Source organism: Rhinolophus hipposideros (assembly GCF_964194185.1).
Source record: "Rhinolophus hipposideros genome assembly, chromosome: 11".
Lineage (NCBI taxonomy): Eukaryota > Metazoa > Chordata > Mammalia > Chiroptera > Rhinolophidae > Rhinolophus > Rhinolophus hipposideros.
The window spans coordinates 70,398,337-70,426,033 of NC_138057.1; positions in this window are offsets into that span (position 1 = coordinate 70,398,337).

The following is a 27,697-nucleotide window of genomic DNA, read 5'->3' on the forward strand; positions in this document are numbered from 1 at the left end:
GCCCAGACCTGGCCACGCACATTTCTGATCCCTGGGGTACATCCCAAGGACTCTTCTCTCCTTTCCTTCCTCATGTCCCTGAACAAGCCAGTTCCAAAAGTGAAACTGGCTCCTAGAAATCAAGCCAGGGAATAACCTATTTCTTGCTGAGAAGTAATAATTATGGCCCTGGAAGGATGTAATCTGCATACATTATTGCAAGTTATGCCAACAGAATGTCAACATTTGTGTCAGGAGGAATCTCGAGCAGCAATTACTGCAGGTCCTGGCCTGGCATTCTGAGATGGAGTTGGCGGTGCTAATTGCAGGGGAGGTGAACTGGCGGGTAGCGGGCGGCGGGTTATAGGGAGGCCAGGCAGCCTGGGAGCCACAACCTTGAAAGTCTGTGTGTGGTGGGGATAGCAATGAACTTGGAGCTGGAAGTGTCACAGGACTAGTGATGATGGAGCTGTTTGCTCCTAGGGTGGCAGGGAGGCCAGTCATAGGCACATTCGCTTTTCAGCCCTAGGTTTTCCCCTACTGCCAAGGTTTGTCTTAGACTCTACGGGCATTTAAGGCTTTAATGTCTCCTTCGTAGGGGGAGAGGCAAAGTGATACATCCCATCAGGTCATCAATTCATGCACCCATCTGTTTATTGAGCACCTACACACACCTGTTAGGGGCTGGAGATTCAGAAGAAAAATAGGCTCCGTCTTGCTCAGAGTCAAGCGGAAAGACAGACCCAGGAGCAGACCATTTACAACACAATATGCTAAGTATCCGAGCAGATGAACTTACAAACTGCTCTGAGAGAGTGGTAAAAATAAGGACTTGGGGGCGGGGAGGAAGAGGGAATACATTGCACGAAGGAGTTAGAATTCAAGTAGGGATTTAAAGGATGAATGAGTGGAAATTTACCAGTGGCAGAATGCTTAGGCAGAGAGAGGGAGTAAGCTTACATAGTAAATAAAAATGGAAACTCCACCACTTCTAATAACCAGTAACAACTAAATATGGGGACGCACAGTGGGATATAAAAATACAGAAATATGTATCCAGAGACTTGGCCTAGTGAAAGGAAAAGGAAGTTAAAAAGCTTAGTTGTACTCCTGCCTCTGCCACATGGGAAAGGTAATGGGGTTTACAGAGTAACTCCTAAGTGCTGGGTATTTTACAGACAATATCTTACTCAATATCCAGAGAATCTTATCTTAAGCCATTTTACGGTTGGAGAAAATGTCTGGAAGAAGTTTAAAATTTTGCCCAAAGACACACAGCTGAGAAAGACACAACTCAAAAGGCAGGGAATAAGCAAAAGCTACTGCTGGGGGTCTGGGGCAGGGGTCAGTAAACAAAGTGGCATGCCACAAACAGATGCTTCTTTGAATTCCTGTGCTTTACTTACATAAAAAATTCTTGAGAATCTTGCAGTCTTCTCTATAGTACATCCTTATTGAAATAGAGAGCTGTCAAATTGCATATGAGTTAAATTACTTGTTTATTTCACCCAAAGCATTGAATTAAACCAATGCTTCCGGAAGTGGTAGCCAGAATCTATGAAAATAGGGGAGATCAAAACATTAAGAATAGGGGCCAGCCCGGTGGCTCAGGTGGTTGGAGCTCCGTGCTCTTAACTCCGAAGGCTGCCAGTTTGATTCCCACATGGGCCAGTGGGCTTTCAACCACAAGGTTGCTGGTTTAACTCCTCAAGTCCCACAAGGGATGGTGGGCTGCGCCCCCTGCAACTAGCAACGGCAACTGGACCTAGACCCGAGTTGCGCCCTCCTCAACTAAGACTGAAAGGACAACAACTTGACTTGGAAAAAAGTCCTGGAAGTACACAGTGTTCCCCAATAAAGTCCTATACCCTTTCCCCAATAAAGTCTTTAATAAAAAAAATTAAGAATAGAATTACCATATGACCCAGCAATCCCTCTCCTGGGTATCTACCCAAAAATCTGACAACATTTATCCATAAAGACATATGTGCTCCGATGTTCATTGCAACTTTATTTACAGTGGTCAAGACATGAAAACAACCAAAGTGTCCTTTGATAGATGACTGGATAAAGAAGTTGTGGTATATATACACAATGGAATAAATACTATTCTGCCATAAGAAAAGATGAAATAATGCCATTTGTGACATCATGGATGGACCTTGAGATTATAATACTAAGCAAAATAAGTCAGACAGAAAAAGTCGAGAACCATATGATTTCACTGATATGTGGGATATAAAACTGAAAACAACAAAAGAACAAGACAAACAAAGAAACAAAAACTCATAGACACAGACAATAGTTTAGTGGTTACCAGAGGGTAAGGAGGGTAGGGGGAGGAAGATGAGGGTAAGGGGATCAAATATATGGTGATGGAAGGAGAACTGACTCCGGGTGGTGAACACACAATGTGATATATAGATGTTATGTTACAGAATTGTACACCTGAAACCTATGTAACTTTACTAACAATTGTCACACCAATAAACTTTAATTCAAAAAAAAAAAAAAAAGAAAGTAAGAGAGAAAGAATAAGCAGATCCATTTCACCTAATGCTCAAGAGAGCCTCAAATTTTTTTTGCCATGCAGTGGCAATTTACGCAGGGGATTAACGTGAGACTTCATCACAAGAGTAGCTCCTGAACGAAATTCACCAATCCCTAAAACTACCTGAATCAGAAGATGGGAGGCCAAAATGGCCTTATAGGTGATGGCCTCAAAAATATCAAACCTTCTAGGTCTCCCTGCAGCTCACAGGAGCCCAGGCATAAATCCCACGCCCTGGGTGTGGGCTCCAGCTGGGAGCACATCTCCCAGCTGGAGGAGTACAGCCCCAGATGCTCTTAAAAGTTATTTGTAATGATTTCATTCCCCATCACTGTGAAAGTCTTGCACTCTGCAAGACCCCTGAGCTAAAACAATCATAGGTAAGGGGGAACAGTTACACTTAACCTCACTGTGATGAAGAGACAGGAAAAGGAAGACAAGACCACACATAGTTCTACCATTGACGAGGCAACCTTAGCTTTCCAAGCTGCAGCTTCTTCCCTGTAAAGGAAAGGACCCAAGCCACATGGTCTTGAAAGCTCGTTTCCAGCTACACAAATAGATGCTCGAACGTTAAACCTACCAATCTCAGCCTCTGATGAGCTGAGATTCTAAGCTGGAAAAGTGGATTTGTGTGGCAGGTCAGAGTACTTAGGAGGCTGCAATGCTTTCACACTGGTGGCTACTCCTGTTCAAGTTTACCTCTGGAATCATGGCTCAGAGTCTGAATTGGAGATTGCTGCCACACCTGTCACAGATCCCAGGCCCTGCAAAGTTTAAAGGAAAGAATAAACAGCAGGACTCCAAGGGGATCCACAGGACTAGCAATCATGTCCTCAAACCCAGTGGAGAGAATGCAGGAAGGAGGCTTAATTAATGACCCATCAGCACTGGGTAAGCAGAGGAGCCATCAGGACAGTGGCAGCTTCCTGGCTGTGACATCGTCATACAGGGCAGGGCCAGCAGCCACTGACCCAGGCAGTGGGCGTCTGTGATACAGCATGCCTGCTGCCTTAGTTGACACATCTTAATTAGTTTCTGTCCCTTGGACTTGGGTACTTTTCTCCCCAGGACATGTGTCTAATTCCTTCAAAAGGAACTGCAAGTGGTGAGGAAAGGTTTTATCATGATCGGTAGCCAACCCAAGTGGGGTCAGAATGTTGACTTAGAAAATTACTATTTTCCTAGTGTCTGAATAAATCTAGTACCAGACCCAGGCCTTTCAGGTTTAGAGAATTTAATTTAGAGCAATTGATTTATCCATTGTGGACAGGTGGACTCTATAAAGTGTTTTTTGGACAGAATTTACAACATGTTTTTCTCCCCTAACATGTATTTTTTTAAAAAGAATACCACAGTTGCTGACAAACTCCCCAGATCTTTGCAGGATCCATTCTCCATCAGACAGTGCTCATGTCAAGAGATGAAAAGAGAGAAAATGGTTCCATGGATAAAGAAGAGAGAGGGAGGGGAAGCTATCAGCAGCCATCCCCACAAGGGAGCAGAGATTTGGTTCTAGAGGAAGCTGGCTTTGATTACTCGCATGTCTTTGAATCACAGCCAGCACCACTGGAAAGAGAAGTTAGAAGTCCAGGACAAATTCAAGTTCATCACTGATTTCTTTCTTTTTTTTTTCTTTTTAATTCGGTGGAGAATCAACATGAAAATATAGTTAAGGGACAAGGATGTGAATTGCAGGTAAAAAATACTATTATCCTTAGCTAAGGAAAGGATGGAGAATATTCCATAGAAAGGAATTTGAAGACTAGGGAGGGCCAGGCAATTAGATCAAGAGTAAGCAGTCAGCAGATCTTCTCTGCAAAGGTTCAGAGAGCACGTATCTTGGGCTTTGTAGGACAAACAGCCTCAGTTACATGTACTCAACGCTCACATTGTTATGTGAAAGCAACCATAGACAATACAAAAATAAATGGCATGTCTGTGTTGCAACAGAACTTTAGTTAAAAAAACAGGTGGCAGCTGGATTTGGCCACAGGCCCTAGTTAGCCGATCCCTGATCTAAAATGAAGTGTGACATCCATGTTTCCCTCCTACCCTGATCCGCTATCCTCTCATGCATAGAGCATCACAATATCTAATGTACAGCTCACTGGAAGAAATCCCCCAGAGAAGCAGCACCAGAAATTTAAGACAGGGAGCTAATAATCATAACCATTCACTGAGCATTTATTATTTGCCAGACACAGCATAGGCACTTTGCACATATTATCTCTCTTATTTGCCACGGTATGAGTAAGGAATGTATTATTACCATTATATGCTGAAGTCTGGATGCCTGCGGCTCCTGGTAAACCAAAAGCCTCTGCAGTGTCCCTAGGTCAAGGGTGGCCATGTGACTTGCTTCACCTAACAAGATGTGAGCACATGTGATGGATGTCATTCCTGGAAGGAAACTTTCTATCATAGTGGCCAACTCTCCAGAGCCAACTGATACGAAGTGCCCAAGATGGAGGCAGTCTGGAATTCTGAACCAGCAAGGAATGATCTACATTGGAGAGTTGTACAAAGTCTGCAGTGGACTTCGAATGAGAAAAATTAATATTTGTTGTATTGAGCTGTGGAGATTCTGAAGCTTTTTTTGTTGTTGTTACTGCAGCATAACTTGGCCTCCCTGATGGAGAGACTCAGCCGGGAATGGGTAACCCACTAAGGATAGACAGCCAAACATGACCAATGTAGGATTAAACTCAGATAGTTCTGATTCTAAAGTCTGGTTTCTCCTTCACTGTGAAATTGAAAACATAAAGAGATTTACATTCTTCCAGACAAAAGGAGCCACAGTAACCTTTTTCAAACTGGAATTTACATTTACTTTGAATAGAACCCCAAATTCTTGGATGGTTTCTAGGGCCCTCCATCATTTCCCCCTTGTTTAATCTCTCCGCCTTCCCTCATCTTGTCCCACTCTGTGCTTCTCTTGTGCTCCAGCCACCCTGGCCTCATTGCAGTTCCTAGAACTTTCCAAATCCTTCTTCTGAGGGACATCACATGGACAGTTCCCTAAGTCTGGGGTGTTTTTACCTCCAGTTGGCATGGCTGGTTCCTCTTAGCCTTTTGTGTCAGCTTAAGAATTCCTTAGAAAAGTCTTCCCTAACCACACTCCATAGGAGCCATAATCCTGTCTCCAGTACTCTCTGTTACTAACCTTCCTTCATTCCTTCAGTCTTTATTTCAACTTGGATTCTTTGTGTGTTTTGTTATTTGCTTACTTTCTGTCTTTCTCAGGAAGATCAGAACTCTGCCAGCTTCCTTTAGACAGTGTACCAAACTCTGCATGGTACCCAGAGCACAATAGGCCTTGTAACTCCTTACTTATCACCTGAACGAAGGTCAGCGTCAAGTCTGATAATTATTTCAGATACACATATGTGGAAAGATAATGGATTCAAAGACTCATCTTTGCCATTTGTTAGCTTTGTGATTCTGAACAAATAGGTTTATTTCAAGTGGTAGTGATCCACTGGCCAGAGTGAAAAATAACTCCTCTGATGAGGTAGAAATTACCATAGACTGGCCTCCACCCCAGAATCAGGTCATGGGGTTCCACTTTCGAAACTCTCGCCTGTCGGATGTAGCCAGGGTTACTCTGACGGGAATAAATAATTAAAGTATCCCTTCTGTGATAAATACCACCAGATCTGTATTCATTCAATATCTATTAAAGGCATCACTAACTATTTATTGATTTTTTTAAAAAAAGACCATACTAATTGAATAAAAAGTTAGGCCAAAAGAAGCAGCAAGCCATGGTGAAAAGAAATTCAGACATGGAAACTGTGCTTCACACTTTCCGCAGTTATGACCAAGGGAGAGAAGTGAGACGGCTCTGAACCTGGTGTGTGTGTGTGTGTGTGTGTGTGTGTGTGTGTTCATGTGTGTGTAATCTACAAAGCGGAGATAACATCTGTCCATGTCATAAGGTTCTAACGAGTAACGAACAGTGAAAAGTGCTGGGTAACTGGTAAAGTTCTTGAGAGAAGCAGTATGATTTTGTGGATCCTTCCTGGGTTTTGAAATTCCACATACTTCAGGTGGAAAAGTCAACTACACCACTCTCTAGCTGTATGACACTGATTAAATTCGGTAACTTTTCTGAGCCTCATTTTCCTTATCTGTAAAATGGGGATAAGCGCCACTACCTCCTCTGGCTCTCATAAGAGGAAGGATTATGGATGTGAGACACATGGGAATGACAGGGTACTTGATACTGGTGGTTGTAATGTTAGACACTCACTGTATAAGAGCGGCTAAATGACATGGTAATACATTGCTTCAGGCTGTGGATTTGAAGGAGCCCAGCTTCTAGACTCCTCGGAGGCCTGGCTGATGCTCATCTTGACCAGCAGTGCGTCCTCCCTCCCCACATTGGAGATGTTCCTGTGTGACAGAGGCCTGTGCTCTTTCCAGGCCTCTGCTCCGCGTCTCCAGGGAAGTAGTAGGGCAGCAGTGTGGGAGCTGGACACCCCTTCTCCGTGGCCCTGGAAGAACCCAGTGTTCCTTAGCCTGAGATGTGTTATGTAAATAGGAAGCTTTCGTCACTATAATTAGCTCAGCCTCTGGCTCCTTAACAAGAGTGCTCACACCTGACTCTCCCAGGCAACTGACTCTGAACCTGGACAGCAGAGCCCTTGGAGAAAAGAAAGGAGGGAGGGGGATAATGGACGGAATTGGAATGATCCAAGTGTGGCCAAGTGACAGGGAAGCCAAACAGCTGCCTCTACCTGGAGTCAGCACGACAGAGTGGAAAGTCAAAGCCATCACTCAGTCACTGCTGATCGTTCCTCGTGGCAGGGGACACCTGACGATGGCAGCACCAGAGGATGGCAGCACAATTTTCATGCTGCAGGAGATGCCCAGAATCAAGCAGTTGAAGGTTTTGGATTCAGATTGGCTCCAGACGTGAGTACTAGCTGTGTGTCTCTGAGCACACGCCATCATCTCTGTGAATGTTTTGCCGCTGATGTGAAGATTCTGGGAGAAAATGGGCGTAGTGTGCTGAGCACCACACCTGACCTCCGAAAACAATGCATCACTTTATTTCATCCTCACAGCAGCCCTCTCTCAGCAGAGACTATCTTCCCATTTTATAGACTAGAAAATAGGCTCAGAGAAGGCTGTAAGTCCCCTGACCAGGGCGTGGACAAGGTTCCATACACTGGATATGCCTTCAGGTGATGGGCTGGGGAGAACCATGACTGAGCAACGACCACAACAGACATTGTAGTAATGCTTGTTAGAACCACTACTTTTGTCCCAGCCTCTGTCATACGTGCTATACATAGTTGTACCATTTAATCTTCCCAACCACCCTAATGACAGAGCTTAAGTCACTGCCTCTCAAACTTCAATGTGCAAATGGATCATCACCGGACATCTTCTTAAAACACAGTCGGTCTGGGCAGGACCTGAAGTTGAAAATCTTTAATAAACTCCCAGGTGATACAGAAGCTGTTGGTCTGAGAACCACACTTTGAGTAACAATGACTCACACGACCTACCCAAACTCACCCAGTTACCAAGGTGACAGATATGCGGCATAGAGAATGATGGCTAGATAAGGCTCATTTTCAATGGAGAACATCCATTGACTTTCTAATTATGTACTTTGTTTCTTCAAAGCTATTGGTTTCTGTAGATAGGTGAACCGTCTCTCTTGCCTCCTTCACACATTGGCTTAGCAAATCCTTCTACTCACAGAGAGTGTAAAGAAATTACAAACCCTGAGTTACCAAAGTGAAACTAAGAAACTTTTTCCACATCCACCGCAGCCTTGCTGCAATACTGGTGTTGGGTCCCTTGTCTGAGTTCAGGATTGTGGGTGAGACCTAAAGATGCCACCTAAAAGGGGGACTACTTTCTTGGTCAAAATCAGGATGAACTTTCCACATAGAGTGAACTTCAGTCAGACTGAAGCTCTTGTGATTTGTACTCAGCAGACCCACTGCTTCAGAACTGAGCTAGTTTTAAAGTCAGAAAATGTTAAACCAAACAGGGGCTTTAAAAATTGCCATCAAACCTGAAACCATAAAACTCTTAGAAGAAAACATAGGCAGTAAGCTCTCTGACACTGCTCTTAGTAATATTTTTTCTGATCTATCTCCTCGGGCACGTGAAACAAAAGGAAAATAAACAAATGGGACTATATGATACTAAAAAGTTTTTGCACAGCAAAGGAAATCACCAACAAAACAAAAGACAACCTATTGAATGGGAGAAGATATTCACCAATGATACATCTGATAAGGGGTTAATATCCAAAATTTATAAAGAATTCATACAACTCAACACCAAAAAAAAAAAACCTAATTTAAAAATGGGCAGAGGACCTGAAGAGACATTTCTCCAAAGATGACATACAGTGGCCAACAGAGATATGAAAAGATGTTCAACGTCACTAATCATCAGAGAAATGTAAATTAAAACCACAATGAGGTATCACCTCACACCTGTCAGAATGGCTATCATCAATAAATCAACAAACAGCAAGTGTGGGCAAGGATGTGAAGAAAGGGAACAATTGTGCACTGTTGGTGGGATTGCAAATTGGTGCAGCTACTAAGGAAAATGATTTGGGAATTCCTCAAAAAATTAAAACTGGAATTACCTTATGACTCAGCAATTCCACTTCTGGGTATTTAACCAAAGAAATACAAAACACTAATTTGAAAAAATATATGCACCTCTATGTTCATTGCAGCACTATTTGCAACAGCCAAGATATGGAAGCAACCTAAGTGTCCATCAATAGACAAATGGATAAAGAAGGTACAGCTATACAATGGAGTATTACTTGGCCATAAAAAATAATGAAATCTTACAATTTGCAACAACGTGGATGGACTTAGAGAGTATTATGCTAAGTGAAATAAGTCAGACTAAAAAAGACAAATACCATATGACCTCACTCATATGTGGAATGTAAAGAACAAAATAAACAAATAAAAATAAAAATATGCCACCTGTAAGATGTATATGGTATGCCCTAGAGCAAACACTAAAATAAGAAAAAATATATATAGTTAAAAATACTTTAAAAATTAAAATGTTATACTAGAAAATATTCACTTAGTATAAAGAAAGCTGTAAGGAAGGCACAGAGGAACAGAAAAACATGAGACATGTAGGAAGTAGAGTGGATTGAACCATGGCAGTTCCTGGGTGAGGCTGAAAATACTGTTTTGTTTCATTTTTTTCAAAAAAAGTCTTAGTATGCATGCAAGTCCTACTAGGATAACAAATGTCACACTTTATGATGAAACTTTATAAGCATTACCCTGAAAGTTAGGTGCACCCCTAATATTCAACATTAGCCTAAAAGATATTAGCCAATGCAATAATATGAGAAAAATAAATAAGAGTCAAATGTTGGAAAGGAGGAGATAAAATAAGAGAGAGGCAAGGCGATCTAGTGGTAGAGAGAACGTATGGATTTAAACTTGGATTTAAACCTTGGATTTAAACCTTCGCTCTCCCACTTACTGTCTGAGAAACCCTGTGCAAGTTTCTTAACATTTCTGCCTTAGCTGCTCTACCTATAAAAGTAAGATTTTGATGAAGACAATAATATAATAGTACCTTCTCATAGGAGTAAGTGTGCAAATCAAATGAGTTACGATCTATAAAATGCTTAAAACATGTAAGTTCTGCATAAGTGCTTGTTGTTACTTAGCCAATATGGTCATCTTCTTAATTTACATGAAAAATCCAAAACAGTCAATAGCTTTGTCCTTAGAACTAATAAGAAGGGGGCTTAGCAAGGTTTTCTGATATGACATCAACATAAAAGGATCAGCTGCATTTCTTTACATTTGCAACAATCAGTCCAATCACATATCGAAAAGAACAAAGGAAGAGCCATTGGCCTGTCCAAGCTGGAAAGAAGCTGGAAGAATCTGAGTCTGAGTGATCAGAAAATGAATTCACCTCGGAGGTGAGGAGAGAAAAAGGATGATGTTCCAAAGGTAGGTGTTCCATGTTTACTCAGCAGAGACAGGAAAGAAAGGTCCTGTGGTCTCACTTTGCATTTCACTTCTGAGACTGTTTAGAGACCCAGGAAGCTCGCAAGGCCAGTCAGGCTGCCAATGGCTGGAAAGGATCCTCACCATCCCCAGTGCAGGGATCTAAGAAGAAATGCACATGTCTTACCTCACTGCTTTCACTATCCCCCAAACCTCACCCAACCCATCTCACCTCACCTATGTCCTCTGTCTTTCCATGGTGTTTCTCCTGAAGGGAAGGCCTTTTCCTCTTGGCCATTGACACACTCCTTATCGTTCAAGATCGATTTCAAATGGTACCACCTCAGCAAACTCTTCCCTGGCTTCCCCACGCAGAGTCAAAAACGCCCTGCCTTGATCTTTGCTCATATTACACATATTTCTATTTGGCTGAAAAGAAATTCGAGACTGAAAAACCCAAACAGACATTTTAATTCACCAACTAATTGCTCGATTTACTCCCTGCCTTTCTTCAGATTAAACCAGAGAGATTCAGAATGCATCTCCTCTTTCTTGCAGAGAAGGCATAAGTATTTGGGATAACGCCAAACTTCCAAGACCCCTGACAGGAGAATTCTCCCCTGAACTTGTGCGACCAATTCCCAGATGAGGGTTTGCAGAATGTTCTTAGCTTCACAGAAACACAAAGGAAAAGGTCTTCTGAGAGGAAATGAGATAAACACAAATAGAGACACAATGTTGTCTTAAATCCTGTTTCCCTAGGAATTTGGACTCACAGCAGATGTTCTCAAAGTTCTTTTCAATTATGAGAGCAGAAAATGATGAACTATTCCTGGGCAACCCAAGGAAGATATGAAATGCCAAGGGATGTACTCAGCTTATTCTGATGCTGCAGACGCTTGGGCCATGTTTAGCAAATCCAAAATAAAAACTGCTTTGGCTTCAACAGAAAGAAAGCTGAAAACGGTGCAAGATAATGATGCTTTCAGCACCGAAAACTGTTATCACCTTGCTCTTTGAGTTAAATGACTAATCTACAAAGACACAGATCCCAAGATTCAGCTATTCAAAAAATCTCTCTTCTTCCTTCCTTCACTCATTCGACTCTAGAATGTCATGTGAGGTAGGTAGATGCAGCACTTGACCTTGCTTAGCTTATAGTTTAGGGGTAGGGTCAGAAACAAACTAATGATCTTAAAAATAAGTAGTGGAATTACAATCATGATCAGTGTGATGAAAGAGAGGTATAGAGGACAATACGAATGTATAACTGAGGGATTAACCCAGTTCACAGGTCGGGAGAGAGTACACAGGAACGATACCGAATGTGACATTGAAGCCTGAGAAGATTCGGGCAGGTCAAAAGTGGGGTCAAGTGTATTGTAGGTCATCATAGTAGCACGTAGAAAATCTCTAAGGTGATTGATTACAACAGCCAAGATAGAGAAGCAACCTGAATGTCTATAGATAGATGAATAGAAAAAGAAGATGTGGTATGTAAACATACACACACACACACACACACACACACAAAATGGAACATTACTCAGACATAAAAAGAATGAAATCCTACCATTTGCTGTAACATGGATGGACTAGAGGGTATTGTGCCAAGTGAAATAAGTCAGACCAAGAAAGATATGATTTCACTTATATACGGAATCTAAAAAGCAAAACATCAACAGACTCACAGATACAGGAAACAATCTGGTAGTTACCAGAGGGGGAAGGGGTTGAAGGTGGGTACAATAGGTGAAGGGGATTAAGAGTTACAAACTTCCAGTTATAAAATAAATAAGGTCAGGCAGATGTAATGTACAGCATAGGGAATATAGTCAATAATACTGAAAGAGCTTTGTACGGTGAAAGATGGTAACTAGACTTATTGGGCAGATCATTTCATAAAGTATATAAATACTGAATCACTCCAATGTAGACCTGAAACTAATAAGATATTGCATGCCAATTATACTTCAATTAAAGAAAGACTCAAAGGTGGGAGTTCGACAACTTCAAGAAATAAGAGAAAGTCAGCATAGCTGTAATAGTAGATGCTGGGTGGAGTGGCACCAGCTGAGGTGGCTAGTGAGGAAGAGACCATATCCATCCTGGCATTACAGCCCATGATAATGATCATGGACCTTATCCTTAGAGCTCTTAAAGCATGTAAGCTGGGGGATGACGTGGTCAAAACTTGGACTTCAGAATGTCCTCTTAACAAAGTCTTATTCTAATGCTCAACTTGGTTCCCTCTCCTCACTTAAGCCCCGAAACAACTCCTTCTCACACTCATATCTCAACTTGATCACCTTACATGGTACCTATCTTTTTTTCCTTTTTTCCCACAACCCAATTCTTTAAATTATTCTCTTATACTGTGCTATTTTTCCAGTGTCATAGCCTTGCCTTTTTATGAGATGTGAAATTTTCTTCAGAACAGGAACCACTAACTCTTTGGGTCAGAAAACAACTTAGCAATCATTTAGCCCAAATATCCATGAAATGTAAAAATGACCTTGAAACATTTGTGAGAGAGGAGATTATGTTTTATTTGCTTAACTACTTCTCAGTGATGGGATACTTCCTACCTCTGATATCTCTGAATGGAACATGCCACTTATGGTTCTGTTTCTGCCATATTACATTACACAAGAATATTTTCACACAATGCCATTCTCATCCTTTCTCCCACTGGAAGATGAAGATATCCATTTTTTACCCACTCTAATTCTTCCTCCATACTGATAGTTGTGTGGTATTTTTTACACTCGGTGTTGATAAATGCCTATCTGATGGATTTGCATTATGCCAACTTAACCAGCATTATACTTCCCAGAATTCCCTTCACTGAATGCTTCGGCCAGAAGACATATTTGCATGACTTGAAAACTGAAGAACTCTTGGAAGTATCCAAGAAGTATTCTTTTTACATTTGGAGGGTCATTATAGCTCAAGGTGCTCTTGCAGACTTTTTTAATTTTTAAAAATGTATTTTTCAATTACAGTTGACATACAATATATTAGTTTCAGGTGTACAAAACAACATAGTGATTAGACGTTTACATACCTTACAAAGTGATAAGTCTATTACCCGTCTGACACTGGCAGCTTTTGACGGTTACTTTGTCATCTTGACTGGGCCACAGGATGCCCAGATATTTGGTCAAACATTATTCCCTGTGTATCTGTGAGGGTGTTTCTGGATGAGATTAACATCTGAATCGGTAGACTCAGTAAAGCAGATTGCTCTCCCCAATGTGGGTGGGCTTCATCCAATCAGGCAAAGATGTAATAAAGCATAAAGACTGATCTTTCCTTGAGTCAGGGGGAACTCCTGCCTAATGGTCTTCAAGTTAGAACATCAGGCTTTTCCTACTTCCAGACTTAAACTGAAACATCATTGCTCTTCCTTCCTGGGTCTCAAGTCTGCTGGCATTCAAACTGGAACTCTTATCATTGGCTCCCCTGGGTCTCCAGCTTGCCGACTGCAGATCTGAGGATGTGTCAGCCTCTGTAATCCCATGAGTCGATGCCACGTCTATAGATTCTGCGTGCTGTGTTTTTCTGGGGAACCCTGACTAATACACACTCCTGCACTCTGCTTATCTGTTGGCTCACCTGGATAGCATGGGGTTGCAGCCAGGCCACAGGCTCCTCCATCTTTCATGATTCTCCTCCTTTAGCTTCTCCTATCCTGGGACAGGTGTGTGTTTGGCTAAGACAAAGAATGTCAGGCAGTGAGAAAACTAACATGGTTTCCAGTCTCTCTTCCGGGAGTACCACTCATGATCATAGGTTCAGTTTGTTCTTCCTTCCTCCATTTTATGCTCTTCTTCATTTCCCAGCTGCCTGCCCAGCTGACCTCAGGCTCCATAAGCAGACACAGAAACAAGAGCCTCATACAGGCTAGCCAATGAGCTCCCAAGATGTGTACGGTCCTGTCCCTATAATAAATACCCTGCTTCTCTGGTCAAACCTTAGCTGATATACTCTCCCTCAGTTTCCCTTAATGCATAAAGGCCAATGTTTGGAATGTGCTCTAGCGATGGGCCTGTGTGGTATGACCCCCTTATCCTCTCCCATCATTTTACACTTCTCTACCCTCACACTCTTTTTTTCAGCCACAATGGCCTTGTATTTTCCTTCAATAGATATACCTCAATGGCCTCCATTTTCTACACATGCTGTTCTTTCTGCCTGAAGTAGTCTTTCTCTTGTCACCTTCTGTACCATTCAGATCTTAGACTTCCCAGAGAAGTCTCCCAAGAATCTGTAGAATTAGGGAACTGTCTTCTGATAGCACTCTATCACATACTTCCTTACAATCATAATGATTTCTGTAGACATTTAGAGAATTTTGAATATTTATCTTCCTAAACAGCCATGTCTATTCTTCCTTACAACCGCTCTTCACAGCATGCTAAACACTCCATGCCCAGCACTGATGGAACAACTGTGGATGACTATGGCATTCCATTAGTCTTCTTTCTTGTTTATCGGGAGTTCTGTTTCTCCTTCTTCCTCCATCACGAACACATCATGGACTTACTGATTACATTTTGTTGTTTACAATTTCAAGATGAGAATTGGATCTTTTATTTCCCAATTAACTTGGCCTTCCAATCAATCAAATTGCTGAATTTTTGATCGGAGGAAAATATTTTGGCGATTTATTTAATCCAAACCCACGAGTTAATTGGGAACTCTGCCTAATACATCCTACCTATGTGACGATCTTGATTAGTACCTATGTTGACTTCATCAGGAATTTTATAGGAATATTACTGCATTGCCTAGTTTTCCAGTGATTAAAAAATGTGTTTTATGGAGAAACATGCAAGAAATATTACTATGGCTCCATCCACAACCATTTTAATAGTTTATGACTTTAGAACAATTATGTTTCTTCTATTTTACTTTTTAATTGTAATCTTCAGTAAAATGTGTGAATTCCATATAGTTTAATGTTTTTTTCATTTATTTATTTATTTTTTTTTACTTTGAGAGTGCTACTGGGAGGGGTAGAATTGAGTAGAAAGTTTATGATTTCAGATATTTTAAAAGAAGAAAAAATTGTATAACCTTTTCAACATGTCTTCCATTTTCAGTTTTTTCCTCACCTTGATTTCTTATACTCATGTTTCAAGGGATTTCTTTAAAAAAAAAAAAAAAAGCAATTGCTTTCTACACATTAACCATTGGGGAGTTTAAAAAAAACCTTCCAGATGGGAAATATATATGAAAAATCTCATCTCGGTGAAAAATAAATCCCCAAAATAGAGGCACGTAATGAAACACCTAATTCACTCCAACTATACTGGTCATATTGCTGCAATATTATAATGCCAGATGACTCTTTTAGCACCATGGACAACAGCTGGCCTTCCATCAGGAACGTCTAAAATGAATTCAATGCTATCCTTTTCCAACAGAAATTTGGCTAGTATTTGAAGTCCACTGCATTGCACAGTTCTCAAATCTATGTTCAACAATTAGTGATTTTTTAATAAAAAGTTTGAAAAGTATTTTATTATCACTCCTTCAAGAGTCATCCGATTGTAACATCAGAATTCATTTTCCCAGTCTTCAAATTTTGTGACGTCTCTGAAATTTTGGCACTAACAATTATGTCCTTTATAGAGGAAAATTTTTCCCGTTAGCTCTTTTCTCCCCCAGCCATTGATATTCCATTGTTAATCTGCAGCCTCTTCCTCATTTTTTACTCCTTTTATTTTTAACCTCCTAAATGCATTTGTCTTCCCCAAAAAGCATGTCATTTTTATTATTTTCCTCACTCAAGGTACTCTTGCCTATGGAAGTCTCTTCCGGTTTCACGGTTTCCATCATTACCTCTATACTGATGACTCTGAAATCTCCTTTTCTATCTTTGACCATCGCCTAACAGCCACTGTCACATTTCCAACAACATGCTGGATCTTTTCAACTCGGTGTGATTGATACTGCAAACTGTCTAAAATGAAACGTATATCCCTTCCAGAAACCTGCATATCCTTCTCTGTTTTGCATTTACGAGTTTTTTCCCCCTGCTTTAATAAACTCATTTGAGTGCCTAGAAGTTCTCCTTTGACTTCTAAACAAGGGTCAAGTCACTTCATGTGACTCCATACTAAGACTGCCCATGCCAACCAAAACAATCCATTACTCATCTAGATTCCAGTCCCCACAGGGGAGAGCAAACGTGTGTCCTCTTTCCCACGTTTTATTGTTCACTGGGGCTTGTGTCTGGCTCCAAGGTCAGGAAGCATCTCTATTTCACAGAAGTTCCAGATGCCCATTTCAATGCTTCTACCCTATTTCAGGGCTCAGTTTCTCTTGCAGTTAAGTCAGTGTAGAAGAAGGAACTTAAGCCAAGAAACCCCACATCATAAATCTGAGTTTTAGCACTGTCTTTCCCATTAACTACCTCTATGAATTCTGGTAGCATCAAAGTTGTGTAGAAATGGGGGGTAGGAATAACACCATCACAGGTTTGTTGTAAGAATGAAAGGAGTTGGCATAGCAAAGTGATTAGCTTCTAGCACACAGGAGGACTTCCACGGATATTAGTTGTCTTCCCTTTCCCATCTTACCATCGATCTATTTCCATTCGAATCCATATTAAGCAGCACTACCAAATGGATCTTTTCATACTGTTCTTCCAATAGTTCTCTTATGGCCTCAGTGACTGTAAAATAACGTTCAAAGTCCTTAACTCAGCATTCAAAGTTTTCAGTTAACTGGCCCCAATCTATACTTCCAACCTAATTTCCCACTCTATTTCATGGAAATTGCAGTGACTACTATCCTAAACATCAGGCCTTGTTCATGCTGTTTTTGTTTGTTCTCTTAAAACCAGAAATGCCCTTCACTTCTCTAAATCCATGGTTTAAGTCCCAGCTCAAAATCTACCTCCTTTGTTGTTATATCTAGGATTCCTTGGCTAAATACAATCTTTTATTCAAAATTTCTATAGTGATTTAAATATTTTTCACATGCCACTGAATCGGTTTTATGTTACTGACCTTATATTTATGATAGTTATTTCATATTCCCTATAGGCCAGTATGTACTTTAAATAAAACAGGAAGCACATGATAACCACCTCCACATTACCCATAGTGTCTAACACAATGCCTTCTCCATTATAAGTATTCAATAAAAATTTGGGATAACATGAATACTGTGTCAATTATCTTCGTATTTCTTCATGCATACCCTCTCATTAGTGAGAATCCCTTGCAATCTGAAAAGGGTCCAAATGATGAAACATTTGAGGTATAACATTGGCGATCCTGTTAAGACCCCTGTTCGTTATAAGGAGGTCTAATAACTGAGGAATACACTCTCAGCTGCTGTCCTACTCACATTGGGATAGCTCTGGCTCAGGTTGGCCATCCACAGACATAAGACCTGTCCCTCTGCTCCTTCACTGCCCAGCTAATTCAATTAGACTTCTTCTATTAAATAGTCGTGTTCCCCAACCTCGAAGCCAGCTACAAACCCGGTGGAGAATAACAGTGTGGTAAGGGAGAAGCATGTTTGCTTTCTCCTATGGGGAATGAAATCTAGCTAATGAATTGCTTTGTTTAGCATGGAAAGCTTTATTATAGCCTTTATTTTTGAAATGTCATTGGGCACAAGAGAAACAAAAAGCTCTAGGGATGAGGTACCAAGTTATTAAACTCATTATCCCAACTCTCCTAATAATCTTCCCCTCTCCACTCCTGTCCCATTGTTTGTTATAAGGATAGTGACAGTATTTGTTTGGGAGGGAAGATTAAATTCGGCCAGGGGCCTGGGTAAGTTTGATTTATGAAATCTGGGTAAAAAAAAAAAATTTCTCTTGAGACAAATTTAGATTGAGACTCAGTCTGGCTCTACAGAGTGAGGGATATTCTGTAATCAATAAAATCCCATGGGATTACATTTGGTCCATATTTTCAATTAATCCCATGATTTCCAAGGTCCACACGCAAAGGAACGGGGGCCCTCATTGCTATATCAGAAGGTATTAAGAAAGGCAGACGTAACCAACAAGTATGTGCAGGGCAGTATTTACAGTTACAGGAGGAGGAGGAGAAGGGACACATTACCTCACCCTTGGGATCAAGGCTTAGCCAATCTTCTCTTCTTTCCTGCTCGGGGACAGGCAACAAAGACCAAGAAGCAGGGCCTACCAGACAGTGACTGACAGCAAGAGAAAACCAGACGCACATGAGAAATTCTGAAACACTTCTGGTTGAGACATTTTCAGCTAGATAATCCATGGATCTTCAAGGCCTCCGGACAGGCCAATTCATTGTCTTTGTCCTGCTTTATTTTGGTCCAGAAAGTTTCTTCGGTTTAAGAGATGCATTTAATGCAGGGACAAGCCCAGACAATGCAGGCTTGGGTAGAAGAGACAGGGCCCTGCAGGCTGGGCTTACTGGGAGCACCGTACCTTTAAAGTCTCTCTAGGTGGCCCAAACCTGTCTCTAGGAAAGAAAGCTGGAGTTCAAAGCAGACCCTGTAAGACAGACTATTCAATGTTTTGTTTTTTCCTTGAACTTGCCTAACAGTGTAGCCTAATGGTTAAAAGATAGCCCACTGAGGTGTGAATCCTGAACCTGCCACTAATTAGTTGTGAGGTCTTGATCAGGTCATTTAACCTCTCTATACTACCCACTGGAAGAAACCTCTCTGCTTCTTCCACTGTTATACGGAAATAATAACAGCAACCTACTTTTGTGAGTTTTGAGGACTAAATAAGTTAATTCATGTAAGTCATTTGGAATAGTACCTGGTTTTTAGTATGTTCTATGAAATGTTTGCTTTTATTAGTTATCCCCTTGCTCATTGTTCCTTGAATGTATGTGGTTGGAGTTCAGCAAGACCACGGTACAAAATTATCCTCTAGCAGTTCTTACTACGCTTGATCTAGCCTTACTAAATGATGTGAGTATGACTTTTCCGTAGGTTTATTAAATCAGAATTTATTTACAAATTTTAGACTCTGCACAGCTTATATTTTACTCAAGAGACATGCCAAAGTTCTTTCCCTCGTAATCAACACCAATTAAATGATGGTCCTTGAAAACAGAAGCATAAACTGGACCCTAATGCATAAATTGGTAACATTCCATCCATTCTGTAGACATATGGGCTTTCGTTGAAAACTATTTCTTGGAAAGTGATTCACAATTAAACCATTTTACTTGCCTAGAAAATATTTCAACTTGTGTTGACTTGAGTCACAATATTTGAAAAGCAACACTTAGAAAAACAAATTGTGTTGTAGGCAAGAGAACTAAATCTACCTGGCATTAAAAACAATGGAGGGGTGGACAATTAATCAAAGGGTGTGGTCAGGTATATACTGAGTATGTATGGCCTTAGACACACCTAAATCCTCATTTCCTTAATTATCGTGACAATTAGGCCAGTCTCTGGATTTAGGCTAACTAGTGTGGTAATGGTGACAGAAGTCTTTTCCTGAGGGCAGATTTACACTCTCATCTTGCAGAATCAACTATTTGCTTTGTGATTGTGGAAACATTTGGAGAGAAACATTAATTTTCCATCCATTAACTTTGGTGGATATGAACACCCCAGAGGGAAACATGTGTGAAGCTGCTTAACAACCTTTGGCTGTTAGGAAGGTAAAAATGTTTTGAAAACATTTTTCTTTGCAAAGGAAAAAAATAGAAAAGGAAAAGCAACTATTCGATCGGGAATATTCTGTCTTTTGAGCTTTCTGTAAATGCTTGCACCAACTCAAAACGCAGCATTTTTCTGGAGGTATGACCTATTTGGTTTATTCACTACCTAGATATAAATTAACCCAATAATCTAAATATTGACTAATAGGACTGCTCTTTTTAATTACATATTTTTTCTCCTCTGTAAGTCAGACACATTATGCTAATAATGACTGAGCAAAGGAGAAAATTGTGGGTTGAGAAGAGGGAAGGGAAAGAAGTGGATGAAATAATAAAATTGAGTTTATTTCTGCATCTCAACCTTTACAATAGCTAAAGCTAAGTCCAAATCAGTAGGGTCTTGGAACTGAATTTGTGTATGTTGGAAGAGAAGACACTATGGGGGAGGGGGAAACACGGGGTGCTAGAGGAAGTTCAAATGATCTGTGTTCTGGGATGGAGTTGACCAAGGCGGACGTAAAGCTGCAAAATCCTGAATATGTGTTTATTCCACCAACAAATAAATGGAGCATCATTGAACAGCTAGTGTACACTAAGCCCTATGCTGGACCTGAAAGCTCTGGTTCACAGAAATGGCATAAGCAAGCCGTATGAAGGATACCTAGCTGAGGAAAAGAGATATGGCCCCTGGTCGACCACCTACCGCTTACAGTTTAGTGGAGAAGGCGGAAATTACATAACTGAATGTACTATAAAATACTAACAATTATGATGACTGTTATAGAGAAGTGAAGAAACTGTATGAGAACGTGGACCAGGGTGGCCTGGCCTAATACCGACATTGGGAATTCTTCTCTGAGGAAGTGACTGTAATTGGAGGTCGAGGGGTTCTTAAGTATGACTGAGTGTGTGGATATATGTGTGGGGGTTGGGAATCCATGCAAAGGCCATGAGGCAGAAAAGAAACTTATATATGGGAAATCCAGGAGGTGGAAGAAAGAAAGTGAAGGGAGTGGGATGAGAAGGAGTCTGAGAAGTAGGTGGGCCCAAGAATGCAAGGCCCTGTAGGTCAGTCAGGATAAGAATTTGGAATTTGGAGACTTTGGGAGGATTTAAGCAGTAGAGAGACATACTCATATTTGAGTGTTGAAAGGAATTCTCTGGTTGCAATGCAAACAATGAATCTCAGGGAGCAATAGCTCGTATGAGAAAGCTGCTTAGGAGGTTGCTGCATGATCCAGGAGAGAGACAATGGTTACGTGGAAAGTAAATGGCAATAGGGATGGAGGCAAGTAGAAAGATGGGCGAGACACAAAGAGGGATTTGGGACCTGGGGCCAGTGAAGGGTTGGAAGAGCCCCCCAACTCCGCCCTGCTCCATTCTCCCAGAAGTAGAGGTAGGTTTGGTTTTCCTTTGGAAATGGAACATTCTAATTAGCTGTACCCACACCATGAAAGTTATTCGGCACACCTGCCACCATAACATACCAGGAGGCAGATACGCAACACACTAAATAATAAGTCACTTTCAATTTGCTTTTGCTTTTCTTAGTTTGTACATTAAAAGTCAACTCCCTGTTATCAGGAATGGCCAGGAAATACAAAGCTCTGGTTCACAGAAATGGCATGAGCAAGCCGTATGATGCTTTCTGGTTTTCATAGACATGGCGCCAACATAGATGTAAGAGAGCAAAGTATGAAATAGCAGAGGGAGGCAGGGCGACGGGGCTCCATCTACAGCCCAGTCATGGTGCTGGATGTGAGACCTTGGACCAGTCACCAGATTTTCAGGTAAGAGAGCAGTTGAGAACATGGATTTGTGGAGTCAAAGGACCGTACATCTTGTTTGTTTTGTTGGTTCATTGGTTGCTTTTTGTTTTGTATCCCACATATGAGTGAAATTACACAATCTTGTCCTTTTCCATCTGACTTATTTCACTTAGTATTAGGTTGGTGCAAAAGTAATTGTGGTTTAAAGGTTAAAAATATTGATTGCAGGAACCACAATTACTTTTGCACCAACCTAATATAATGCTTTCAAGATCCATCCATGTAGTCGCAAATGGCGATATTTCATCTTTTTTACAGCCGAGTAGTATTCCATTGTGAGAAGGGGAGGTGAGGTGAGGATGAAGAGGGTAAAGGGGGTCAAATGTATGATGACAGAAGGAGACTAGACTTCAAGTGGTGAGCACACAATAGAGAATACAGATGTTGTTATATAAAGCTATACACCTGAAATCCATGCAATGTTATTAACCAATGTTATCCCAACAAATTTAATTTTTAAAAATGGTTGTGGATGTGAAATCCTGCTCCAATTTTCTAAGGGTGTGAGCCTGAGCCTGTACCTTAACTGCTTTGAGACACAGTAATCTGTCTGTGAAATGAAGATGTAAATGTCCACTTTTCATGACCATTAAGTAAAATCGGACATGTGAAGTGCTGAGCAACTTACCTCTAACTTATATTTCTATGAGTTTTGTTTTCTCTTATGTATCCTGGAGATAGTAATATTTTTCCTACTTCAAGATGTTGTAACTGTCCTAAAAGCGAATGCATGTGAAAAGTTTTATAATTTTTAAAGAAACTATGAGTGATCCATCCTTATTAGTATTGTTGTGCTAGTATTTTATAGATAAAGACTAGAACTGAGCCTCCTCACCATTTTTTTTTTTTAGCAAACAACTAAGCATCCAGAATTTTGTGGTTCTTTTAGTCTGTTGCCAAAGCACAGCTGTACTGTAGAAGTAGCTATAAAAGGTTTATACAATTGAGTTAAGCCACACTAACCCCGGGGCACATCATGGCATCTATTTTCTCAAGATAAATCCAGGTTATCAGCTTGTTGACTTTTAACCTTTTTTTTTTCTTCATTTTGATGTAAAAGAAGAATGTAAGGAGGGCAAATGCATTCCTGCCAGGTAATAAAGGGTTTAGGTTATAGAATGGCAAGTGAACTAGTTTTTACTTTAATGTCCATGTGCAATTACTATAGTCTATAAAATATCTCTACTTAGTATGTACCTCTAGGTATGCACAAGTCTAATTCATTATTCTGTCTATTTGAAGATTGGTTGAAGGGCCTTTTTTTGACAATTAGGCAGAATTGGGGGTCACCGTGTGAATAGATTTGAGAGGCACTGACCATGTTCCCCAATTATGTCTCCCATAGTTATACAGTGCCTGGAATTTAATCATTAAAATGAATTCCTTTGGGCCTTGACAGGATTTCAGTGACGGAAGTAATAAAATGCAAGCGCTGAAAGTACCTTAGAGATCATTTGATCCAACTTCCTTATTTTATAGGTGAGAAAGATGAGGACCTACAGGAAAGTCTTTCCTTCTCTCCAAGGTCAAATGCTAAATTCGGAACCCAGCCCAGTCTAAACATCTAGTCTCTTGGTATCCGGACTGGCAAGATTCTTCCTGACCAAACAACTTTCCTGATGCCAGGAGGTCCCAAGAACCTGAGAGAAGCCTCCATCTGCATTCATCCCCGGGAAAGTCAGAACTTCAGCTTATTCTTTGACTATTTTTGGTGCCCCAACTGCCTTCAGGATGAAGTAGAGATGCTGATGTTTTATGTTTCTTTCAAAGAGAGAGCCCAACTTGCTGAAACATAAAAATTAAAAAATCACAAATATAACAGCTTTTATAAAAGAGATTCTCTGGCAGAAAATTCATTCCCCTGAAGAGGAAATGGGATTAAACAAGTGATGAGGCAAAGGCATGAATCAGCAGTGATCGTTCTTAAACTGAGAAGTGGACGGCTGTTTGTGGTCTGCTGAACAAAATGGCATCCTGCCTGCGCATCTAAGACGCAGTGGAGAAATACAGAGAACCTGTCAGTAACTGAGTGGGGAGGGCAAGTGGTACAAAGTAGTAATAGCTAAAGTGTGCTGAGAACTCTATATACAGAGCCTTTCATTCTTGCAGCAACTCTGTCGTGTGTAGGTCCTTAATATCCCCATTTCGCAGAGGAGAAAACTAAAGCTCAGAAACTTGACCAAAGTCACAAAGCTAATGGATACCAGAGGAGGGTGTGAAGCCAGGTCAGCCTGATTTCCAAAACCCCAGTCATTTGAACAGCTTCCAAATCAACAGTCATGCACCCCTTTTTCTTTTAACTCGAAGGCCAGTTTTAACAAACCATTCCATTCTTGGCAAAGACTCAAAAATTCTGTGTCTCAATTTCCCTATCCCTTAAATGGATGTTGGGAAGATAAGAATGAGAGTGTCAAAACATATATAGGTAGATGGAATGTGACATAAATGGGACCTTTAACCATCACTGTTATTATTCTGCAATATTTCTGGGCACACTTCACTAAGAAAAAGACTGACAGAGAAAATTGTGTTTGTATGTATGTTTTGAGGATAAATTAGAAAATCCTTTGAAAGGCTTTCTATAATGGTCATTAAGTAATATCAGTAATGGCTCCTGGAGGAAGAGAAGTTGCATGTAGGTATTGTTAAATAAATTTTAAAAACATTTAACTCATAGGAAAAATATCCAATTTATAAGTGAGCTATAACTACTTTAAGGGAAGGAAATTATGTTTTCCTTGGTTATACAGACGGACCAGCAGGGTTTGAAGGAGAGAGGGATGCCAGAGAAAGAGCCGTGGGCTAGAGGGCATCTTGGTTCCGCTCCTAACCAACTGTGTGACTTGGAGCAAATCACTCTGCCTCTCTGAACCTCAGTCCTTTCATCTTTTATTGGGTTGAATGCTTGCTCAGGTCAGAGTTCTGCCCAACGTACCAAGTCATTCTGCCGATCTCTATTTAACCTGAAACACACATATCTGGTTGTCACCATTACAAAAATGGTACCACGCCAAGCCCTGAAGGGGTCCCTGAGATAAACGAGACAGTCCGGTGGTACAGAGGGATTGTAAAGCCCCTCAAAAGACATTGACTTGGAAAAGTTTCCTGTCTGTGGTCATTTTCAGTAAAAATATCAAAGAATATAAAAGAATTTCTTTTTTCCCAAAGAATTGAAAGGCAAAACCAAGAAGCAGCATTTCCAGGGGAGAGTTGTCAGGCAAGGAAGAAAAGTTATCTCTCGCCTGTTCCAACCTGCAGAGAGCTTTCTATCTTGTACCCAGCAGGTACAAGGAAAAGCAGGTAGGTGAGGGGAGCACAGCTGGACCACCTTACTTCACAAAATCGTTACTGACTTCACTGGTTAATGTGGACCAGGCAAACTGCACACCCCGTTATTGCAGGAATCAACAAGTCCAGGTCCCCTTGCCCCCTGTTTTCTTTCTCTACCCATTCTCCTTCTTGTCAGCTTCCCTCCTTTAACTCCCTGCTCTGCTGCCTTCTTGCTATGTCTTGTGTTCCCTCTCACTGTCCTTTATAGTACCCTTCTCTTTTCCTGTTTCCCTTCTCTCTTCCTGCTTCCCTTCTCTCCTCTGGTCTTTCCCTCCCCCCCTCGTTCTCTCTCCCTTCCGCCTTCTCTCCCTCCCTCTCTTCTCTCCCTGCACTTTGCATGTCTATCCTTCTCCTTTTTTATTTCCCATTTCTCAGTCCCCTCATTCTCAATTTGCTATTGTCTTCTTTCCTTCTCTCCATCCCTTAAATATAATTGATGCTATCTATTATACTGCTGCATTTTTTAAGCGATGCTTAATCTAAGACACTTATCACTTATGGCAATCAGTGAGTCAATACAGTAATTTGTTAGAAAGTATTTCCTGTATTGATATTTTAACCAGCACCCTTTGTATTCCCTGAGATGTTTCCATTCCTTAAAATTGCACAGTGCTAAAGCTTCTTCACTCTACTTTACTTACATACATCTTCTCTCACTCTCAGTGTGTATATATCACACTTTGTGAATGCAGACACTCCATAAAATACAGCCACATCGAGTCTCCTAAGGCAGGAGGGAAGTTGAGGTGTTCTCCAATTAGGAAATATTAACCTGGTCTACAATTACTACTTTAATCATGGGCAATGGCATGCAAATGCATGCTGAAGTTGCTATTTTCTTTCTGGAAAATTAGTTTGGGAGCATCTCGACTCCAGAATTTTCAGAAAAGGAAAGTGATGATCCAGAGATTTCATATGATAGCTTCTATTTATTGATATACTCGGGGATAGAGATCGATAAGTAAGCATCATACAAATGATTGTATTTAACCCTCACGATTAACCCATGAATAGATATACTTATAATTCCCATTTTACAGATGACAAAACTACCACTTGAAGAGGTTAAAAACTTGACTGAGGTCAAACAATTGGGGGGATGAGAGAACAAAGAGATGGTCACTCACAGATGGGACCAAGCACAGCTGGAACAGTGTTTAAATTGAGTCTAATGGCCCTCCCTGTCAATCCTATCCCCAACTGTCCATACAACTTAACTGTGTTCTTCTCTCAGGTGGGGCCCATTTGCCTCTGCAGGATTTAGTTTTTCATTGGCGACATGAAGTAAGGAGAGCTGATCCTACTCCATGGTAACACTGAGTGTTAGCTGTTAACACGTGGCCTGAAATGACTAGAAGTTCCTTCCTTTAGCCACAGAATACCCACAGGTGAGCTCAGATTGGGCCAACCACTGAAGAACTCTTGGAACTGGCAGAATCCAACAATGTCTGCCTGGAGACTGAATCTTCTCTGAGAGAGAGAGAGAGAGAGAGAGAGAGAGAGAGAGAGAGAGAGAGAAAACTAGCATCAGGCATCCAAACTTCTCATTTAAAATCTGACTATTATTGGTTGCCAGATGGGAGGGTGTAGTCACACAGCAACCTAGCAGTCTGTCCCCTCCAATCTTTCCTTAGGGAAAGGTGACCCTGTGGGATTGTCCCTCAATGGGGTTGAGTTTATGCTACTCTAAGTCTCCATGTTTGGTCCTTGTAAGCAGGGTCTGCAGTCAAAGACGGGTAAGATTTCTCACGGGAGAAACAACCTAAGCCAGACGGGACCCCCCCTAGGACCCCCATGAGCTAATGTAAAGTTAGGAGGTAGCTGTGCCCCTCCTCTTCTGAGAAGCTGCTGACGCATGCCTCAACTATTGTCCTTTACACTCAGCAACAATAGCATCTCGCCCCTCCTGTTTGGCTCATGGGATAATCTTATCTTGTGAGACTTGTTCCCCCAGGGATTGTATGCACCACACCTTGGTCATTTGGGGGAATGGTATGCATCGGTTGCTTTGGGACGATTATGGGATTTGGAATGAATGATTATTGTGTGGTGTAAGAGTTAACACGTTGCTTTGGGACGATTATGGGATTTGGAATGAATGATTATTGTGTGGTGTAAGAGTTTCGCAGACCCTGCCCCTAATCATGTGATCTCTACTGTAAAAAATCAATAAATACCCACGGGGACCCGATTCAGGGCTCCAGTCCCTTGAGGCTGTGAATCCCTTGGTCCTCTGTGATTTAACTATATTTGAGTCTCTGTCTCTTTATGATAGTTTAACCCTCGCTGCCGCCGCCGCCTCCCTTGCCTTCCCACGGCTTGTGTTGTGCAGGATGCAACATCTGGAGGGTTTTGGGGGATGGGTGAAAAGGGGAAGGGATTGAGAAGAAC